Source organism: Styela clava, chromosome 15, assembly GCF_964204865.1.
Source record: "Styela clava chromosome 15, kaStyClav1.hap1.2, whole genome shotgun sequence".
Lineage (NCBI taxonomy): Eukaryota > Metazoa > Chordata > Ascidiacea > Stolidobranchia > Styelidae > Styela > Styela clava.
The window spans coordinates 2,522,501-2,530,000 of NC_135264.1; positions in this window are offsets into that span (position 1 = coordinate 2,522,501).

The following is a 7,500-nucleotide window of genomic DNA, read 5'->3' on the forward strand; positions in this document are numbered from 1 at the left end:
TCGCTCTGACATGCCTTACCTAGGGTTAGGTTAGTATGCTTGCACGTTTGTACTTTAACTTTTTTCGGCTCGGTTTCTTTCGACGCCGATGCCGGCGACGCAGCACTCTCTCGCCCGCCAGCCACCGAGAAAAGGGTGCGCTCCGACCGGCCCCGCACCGCTCTTTCTTGGCTCATTCGAGTTTACTGTCTTTCGCTCTGACATGCCTTACCTAGGGTTAGGTTAGTATGCTTGCACGTTTGTACTTTAACTTTTTTCGGCTCGGCTTCTTTCGACGCCGATGCCGGCGACGCAGCACTCTCTCGCCCGCCAGCCACCGAAAAAAGGGTGCGCTCCGACCGGCCCCGCACCGCTCTTTCTTGGCTCATTCGAAATTACTGTCTTTCGCTCTGACATGCCTTACCTAGGGTTAGGCTAGTATGCTTGCACGTTTGTACTTTAACTTTTTCCGGCTCGGCTTCTTTCGACGCCGATGCCGGCGACGCAGCACTCTCTCGCCCGCCAGCCACCGAGAAAAGGGTGCGCTCCGACCGGCCCCGCACCGCTCTTTCTTGGCTCATTCGAAATTACTGTCTTTCGCTCTGACATGCCTTACCTAGGGTTAGGTTAGTATGCTTGCACGTTTGTACTTTAACTTTTTTCGGCTCGGCTTCTTTCGACGCCGATGCCGGCGACGCAGCACTCTCTCGCCCGCCAGCCACCGAGAAAAGGGTGCGCTCCGACCGGCCCCGCACCGCTCTTTCTTGGCTCATTCGAAATTACTGTCTTTCGCTCTGACATGCCTTACCTAGGGTTAGGTTAGTATGCTTGCACGTTTGTACTTTAACTTTTTTCGGCTCGGCTTCTTTCGACGCCGATGCCGGCGACGCAGCACTCTCTCGCCCGCCAGCCACCGAGAAAAGGGTGCGCTCCGACCGGCCCCGCACCGCTCTTTCTTGGCTCATTCGAAATTACTGTCTTTCGCTCTGACATGCCTTACCTAGGGTTAGGTTAGTATGCTTGCACGTTTGTACTTTAACTTTTTTCGGCTCGGCTTCTTTGGACGCCGATGCCGGCGACGCAGCACTCTCTCGCCCGCCAGCCACCGAGAAAAGGGTGCGCTCCGACCGGCCCCGCACCGCTCTTTCTTGGCTCATTCGAAATTACTGTCTTTCGCTCTGACATGCCTTACCTAGGGTTAGGTTAGTATGCTTGCACGTTTGTACTTTAACTTTTTTCGGCTCGGCTTCTTTCGACGCCGATGCCGGCGACGCAGCACTCTCTCGCCCGCCAGCCACCGAGAAAAGGGTGCGCTCCGACCGGCCCCGCACCGCTCTTTCTTGGCTCATTCGAAATTACTGTCTTTCGCTCTGACATGCCTTACCTAGGGTTAGGTTAGTATGCTTGCACGTTTGTACTTTAACTTTTTTCGGCTCGGCTTCTTTCGACGCCGATGCCGGCGACGCAGCACTCTCTCGCCCGCCAGCCACCGAGAAAAGGGTGCGCTCCGACCGGCCCCGCACCGCTCTTTCTTGGCTCATTCGAAATTACTGTCTTTCGCTCTGACATGCCTTACCTAGGGTTAGGCTAGTATGCTTGCACGTTTGTACTTTAACTTTTTCCGGCTCGGCTTCTTTCGACGCCGATGCCGGCGACGCAGCACTCTCTCGCCCGCCAGCCACCGAGAAAAGGGTGCGCTCCGACCGGCCCCGCACCGCTCTTTCTTGGCTCATTCGAAATTACTGTCTTTCGCTCTGACATGCCTTACCTAGGGTTAGGCTAGTATGCTTGCACGTTTGTACTTTAACTTTTTCCGGCTCGGCTTCTTTCGACGCCGATGCCGGCGACGCAGCACTCTCTCGCCCGCCAGCCACCGAGAAAAGGGTGCGCTCCGACCGGCCCCGCACCGCTCTTTCTTGGCTCATTCGAAATTACTGTCTTTCGCTCTGACATGCCTTACCTAGGGTTAGGTTAGTATGCTTGCACGTTTGTACTTTAACTTTTTTCGGCTCGGCTTCTTTCGACGCCGATGCCGGCGACGCAGCACTCTCTCGCCCGCCAGCCACCGAGAAAAGGGTGCGCTCCGACCGGCCCCGCACCGCTCTTTCTTGGCTCATTCGAAATTACTGTCTTTCGCTCTGACATGCCTTACCTAGGGTTAGGTTAGTATGCTTGCACGTTTGTACTTTAACTTTTTTCGGCTTGGCTTCTTTCGACGCCGATGCCGGCGACGCAGCACTCTCTCGCCCGCCAGCCACCGAGAAAAGGGTGCGCTCCGACCGGCCCCGCACCGCTCTTTCTTGGCTCATTCGAAATTACTGTCTTTCGCTCTGACATGCCTTACCTAGGGTTAGGTTAGTATGCTTGCACGTTTGTACTTTAACTTTTTTCGGCTCGGCTTCTTTCGACGCCGATGCCGGCGACGCAGCACTCTCTCGCCCGCCAGCCACCGAGAAAAGGGTGCGCTCCGACCGGCCCCGCACCGCTCTTTCTTGGCTCATTCGAAATTACTGTCTTTCGCTCTGACATGCCTTACCTAGGGTTAGGTTAGTATGCTTGCACGTTTGTACTTTAACTTTTTTCGGCTCGGCTTCTTTCGACGCCGATGCCGGCGACGCAGCACTCTCTCGCCCGCCAGCCACCGAGAAAAGGGTGCGCTCCGACCGGCCCCGCACCGCTCTTTCTTGGCTCATTCGAAATTACTGTCTTTCGCTCTGACATGCCTTACCTAGGGTTAGGCTAGTATGCTTGCACGTTTGTACTTTAACTTTTTCCGGCTCGGCTTCTTTCGACGCCGATGCCGGCGACGCAGCACTCTCTCGCCCGCCAGCCACCGAGAAAAGGGTGCGCTCCGACCGGCCCCGCACCGCTCTTTCTTGGCTCATTCGAAATTACTGTCTTTCGCTCTGACATGCCTTACCTAGGGTTAGGTTAGTATGCTTGCACGTTTGTACTTTAACTTTTTTCGGCTCGGCTTCTTTCGACGCCGATGCCGGCGACGCAGCACTCTCTCGCCCGCCAGCCACCGAGAAAAGGGTGCGCTCCGACCGGCCCCGCACCGCTCTTTCTTGGCTCATTCGAAATTACTGTCTTTCGCTCTGACATGCCTTACCTAGGGTTAGGTTAGTATGCTTGCACGTTTGTACTTTAACTTTTTTCGGCTCGGCTTCTTTCGACGCCGATGCCGGCGACGCAGCACTCTCTCGCCCGCCAGCCACCGAGAAAAGGGTGCGCTCCGACCGGCCCCGCACCGCTCTTTCTTGGCTCATTCGAAATTACTGTCTTTCGCTCTGACATGCCTTACCTAGGGTTAGGTTAGTATGCTTGCACGTTTGTACTTTAACTTTTTTCGGCTCGGCTTCTTTCGACGCCGATGCCGGCGACGCAGCACTCTCTCGCCCGCCAGCCACCGAGAAAAGGGTGCGCTCCGACCGGCCCCGCACCGCTCTTTCTTGGCTCATTCGAAATTACTGTCTTTCGCTCTGACATGCCTTACCTAGGGTTAGGTTAGTATGCTTGCACGTTTGTACTTTAACTTTTTTCGGCTCGGCTTCTTTCGACGCCGATGCCGGCGACGCAGCACTCTCTCGCCCGCCAGCCACCGAGAAAAGGGTGCGCTCCGACCGGCCCCGCACCGCTCTTTCTTGGCTCATTCGAAATTACTGTCTTTCGCTCTGACATGCCTTACCTAGGGTTAGGCTAGTATGCTTGCACGTTTGTACTTTAACTTTTTCCGGCTCGGCTTCTTTCGACGCCGATGCCGGCGACGCAGCACTCTCTCGCCCGCCAGCCACCGAGAAAAGGGTGCGCTCCGACCGGCCCCGCACCGCTCTTTCTTGGCTCATTCGAAATTACTGTCTTTCGCTCTGACATGCCTTACCTAGGGTTAGGTTAGTATGCTTGCACGTTTGTACTTTAACTTTTTTCGGCTCGGCTTCTTTCGACGCCGATGCCGGCGACGCAGCACTCTCTCGCCCGCCAGCCACCGAGAAAAGGGTGCGCTCCGACCGGCCCCGCACCGCTCTTTCTTGGCTCATTCGAAATTACTGTCTTTCGCTCTGACATGCCTTACCTAGGGTTAGGTTAGTATGCTTGCACGTTTGTACTTTAACTTTTTTCGGCTCGGCTTCTTTCGACGCCGATGCCGGCGACGCAGCACTCTCTCGCCCGCCAGCCACCGAGAAAAGGGTGCGCTCCGACCGGCCCCGCACCGCTCTTTCTTGGCTCATTCGAAATTACTGTCTTTCGCTCTGACATGCCTTACCTAGGGTTAGGTTAGTATGCTTGCACGTTTGTACTTTAACTTTTTTCGGCTCGGCTTCTTTCGACGCCGATGCCGGCGACGCAGCACTCTCTCGCCCGCCAGCCACCGAGAAAAGGGTGCGCTCCGACCGGCCCCGCACCGCTCTTTCTTGGCTCATTCGAAATTACTGTCTTTCGCTCTGACATGCCTTACCTAGGGTTAGGCTAGTATGCTTGCACGTTTGTACTTTAACTTTTTCCGGCTCGGCTTCTTTCGACGCCGATGCCGGCGACGCAGCACTCTCTCGCCCGCCAGCCACCGAGAAAAGGGTGCGCTCCGACCGGCCCCGCACCGCTCTTTCTTGGCTCATTCGAAATTACTGTCTTTCGCTCTGACATGCCTTACCTAGGGTTAGGCTAGTATGCTTGCACGTTTGTACTTTAACTTTTTCCGGCTCGGCTTCTTTCGACGCCGATGCCGGCGACGCAGCACTCTCTCGCCCGCCAGCCACCGAGAAAAGGGTGCGCTCCGACCGGCCCCGCACCGCTCTTTCTTGGCTCATTCGAAATTACTGTCTTTCGCTCTGACATGCCTTACCTAGGGATAGGTTAGTATGCTTGCACGTTTGTACTTTAACTTTTTTCGGCTCGGCTTCTTTCGACGCCGATGCCGGCGACGCAGCACTCTCTCGCCCGCCAGCCACCGAGAAAAGGGTGCGCTCCGACCGGCCCCGCACCGCTCTTTCTTGGCTCATTCGAAATTACTGTCTTTCGCTCTGACATGCCTTACCTAGGGTTAGGTTAGTATGCTTGCACGTTTGTACTTTAACTTTTTTCGGCTCGGCTTCTTTCGACGCCGATGCCGGCGACGCAGCACTCTCTCGCCCGCCAGCCACCGAGAAAAGGGTGCGCTCCGACCGGCCCCGCACCGCTCTTTCTTGGCTCATTCGAAATTACTGTCTTTCGCTCTGACATGCCTTACCTAGGGTTAGGTTAGTATGCTTGCACGTTTGTACTTTAACTTTTTTCGGCTCGGCTTCTTTGGACGCCGATGCCGGCGACGCAGCACTCTCTCGCCCGCCAGCCACCGAGAAAAGGGTGCGCTCCGACCGGCCCCGCACCGCTCTTTCTTGGCTCATTCGAAATTACTGTCTTTCGCTCTGACATGCCTTACCTAGGGTTAGGTTAGTATGCTTGCACGTTTGTACTTTAACTTTTTTCGGCTCGGCTTCTTTCGACGCCGATGCCGGCGACGCAGCACTCTCTCGCCCGCCAGCCACCGAGAAAAGGGTGCGCTCCGACCGGCCCCGCACCGCTCTTTCTTGGCTCATTCGAAATTACTGTCTTTCGCTCTGACATGCCTTACCTAGGGTTAGGTTAGTATGCTTGCACGTTTGTACTTTAACTTTTTTCGGCTCGGCTTCTTTCGACGCCGATGCCGGCGACGCAGCACTCTCTCGCCCGCCAGCCACCGAGAAAAGGGTGCGCTCCGACCGGCCCCGCACCGCTCTTTCTTGGCTCATTCGAAATTACTGTCTTTCGCTCTGACATGCCTTACCTAGGGTTAGGCTAGTATGCTTGCACGTTTGTACTTTAACTTTTTCCGGCTCGGCTTCTTTCGACGCCGATGCCGGCGACGCAGCACTCTCTCGCCCGCCAGCCACCGAGAAAAGGGTGCGCTCCGACCGGCCCCGCACCGCTCTTTCTTGGCTCATTCGAAATTACTGTCTTTCGCTCTGACATGCCTTACCTAGGGTTAGGCTAGTATGCTTGCACGTTTGTACTTTAACTTTTTCCGGCTCGGCTTCTTTCGACGCCGATGCCGGCGACGCAGCACTCTCTCGCCCGCCAGCCACCGAGAAAAGGGTGCGCTCCGACCGGCCCCGCACCGCTCTTTCTTGGCTCATTCGAAATTACTGTCTTTCGCTCTGACATGCCTTACCTAGGGTTAGGTTAGTATGCTTGCACGTTTGTACTTTAACTTTTTTCGGCTCGGCTTCTTTCGACGCCGATGCCGGCGACGCAGCACTCTCTCGCCCGCCAGCCACCGAGAAAAGGGTGCGCTCCGACCGGCCCCGCACCGCTCTTTCTTGGCTCATTCGAAATTACTGTCTTTCGCTCTGACATGCCTTACCTAGGGTTAGGTTAGTATGCTTGCACGTTTGTACTTTAACTTTTTTCGGCTCGGCTTCTTTCGACGCCGATGCCGGCGACGCAGCACTCTCTCGCCCGCCAGCCACCGAGAAAAGGGTGCGCTCCGACCGGCCCCGCACCGCTCTTTCTTGGCTCATTCGAAATTACTGTCTTTCGCTCTGACATGCCTTACCTAGGGTTAGGTTAGTATGCTTGCACGTTTGTACTTTAACTTTTTTCGGCTCGGCTTCTTTCGACGCCGATGCCGGCGACGCAGCACTCTCTCGCCCGCCAGCCACCGAGAAAAGGGTGCGCTCCGACCGGCCCCGCACCGCTCTTTCTTGGCTCATTCGAAATTACTGTCTTTCGCTCTGACATGCCTTACCTAGGGTTAGGTTAGTATGCTTGCACGTTTGTACTTTAACTTTTTTCGGCTCGGCTTCTTTCGACGCCGATGCCGGCGACGCAGCACTCTCTCGCCCGCCAGCCACCGAGAAAAGGGTGCGCTCCGACCGGCCCCGCACCGCTCTTTCTTGGCTCATTCGAAATTACTGTCTTTCGCTCTGACATGCCTTACCTAGGGTTAGGCTAGTATGCTTGCACGTTTGTACTTTAACTTTTTCCGGCTCGGCTTCTTTCGACGCCGATGCCGGCGACGCAGCACTCTCTCGCCCGCCAGCCACCGAGAAAAGGGTGCGCTCCGACCGGCCCCGCACCGCTCTTTCTTGGCTCATTCGAAATTACTGTCTTTCGCTCTGACATGCCTTACCTAGGGTTAGGTTAGTATGCTTGCACGTTTGTACTTTAACTTTTTTCGGCTCGGCTTCTTTCGACGCCGATGCCGGCGACGCAGCACTCTCTCGCCCGCCAGCCACCGAGAAAAGGGTGCGCTCCGACCGGCCCCGCACCGCTCTTTCTTGGCTCATTCGAAATTACTGTCTTTCGCTCTGACATGCCTTACCTAGGGTTAGGTTAGTATGCTTGCACGTTTGTACTTTAACTTTTTTCGGCTCGGCTTCTTTCGACGCCGATGCCGGCGACGCAGCACTCTCTCGCCCGCCAGCCACCGAGAAAAGGGTGCGCTCCGACCGGCCCCGCACCGCTCTTTCTTGGCTCATTCGAAATTACTGTCTTTCGCTCTGACAT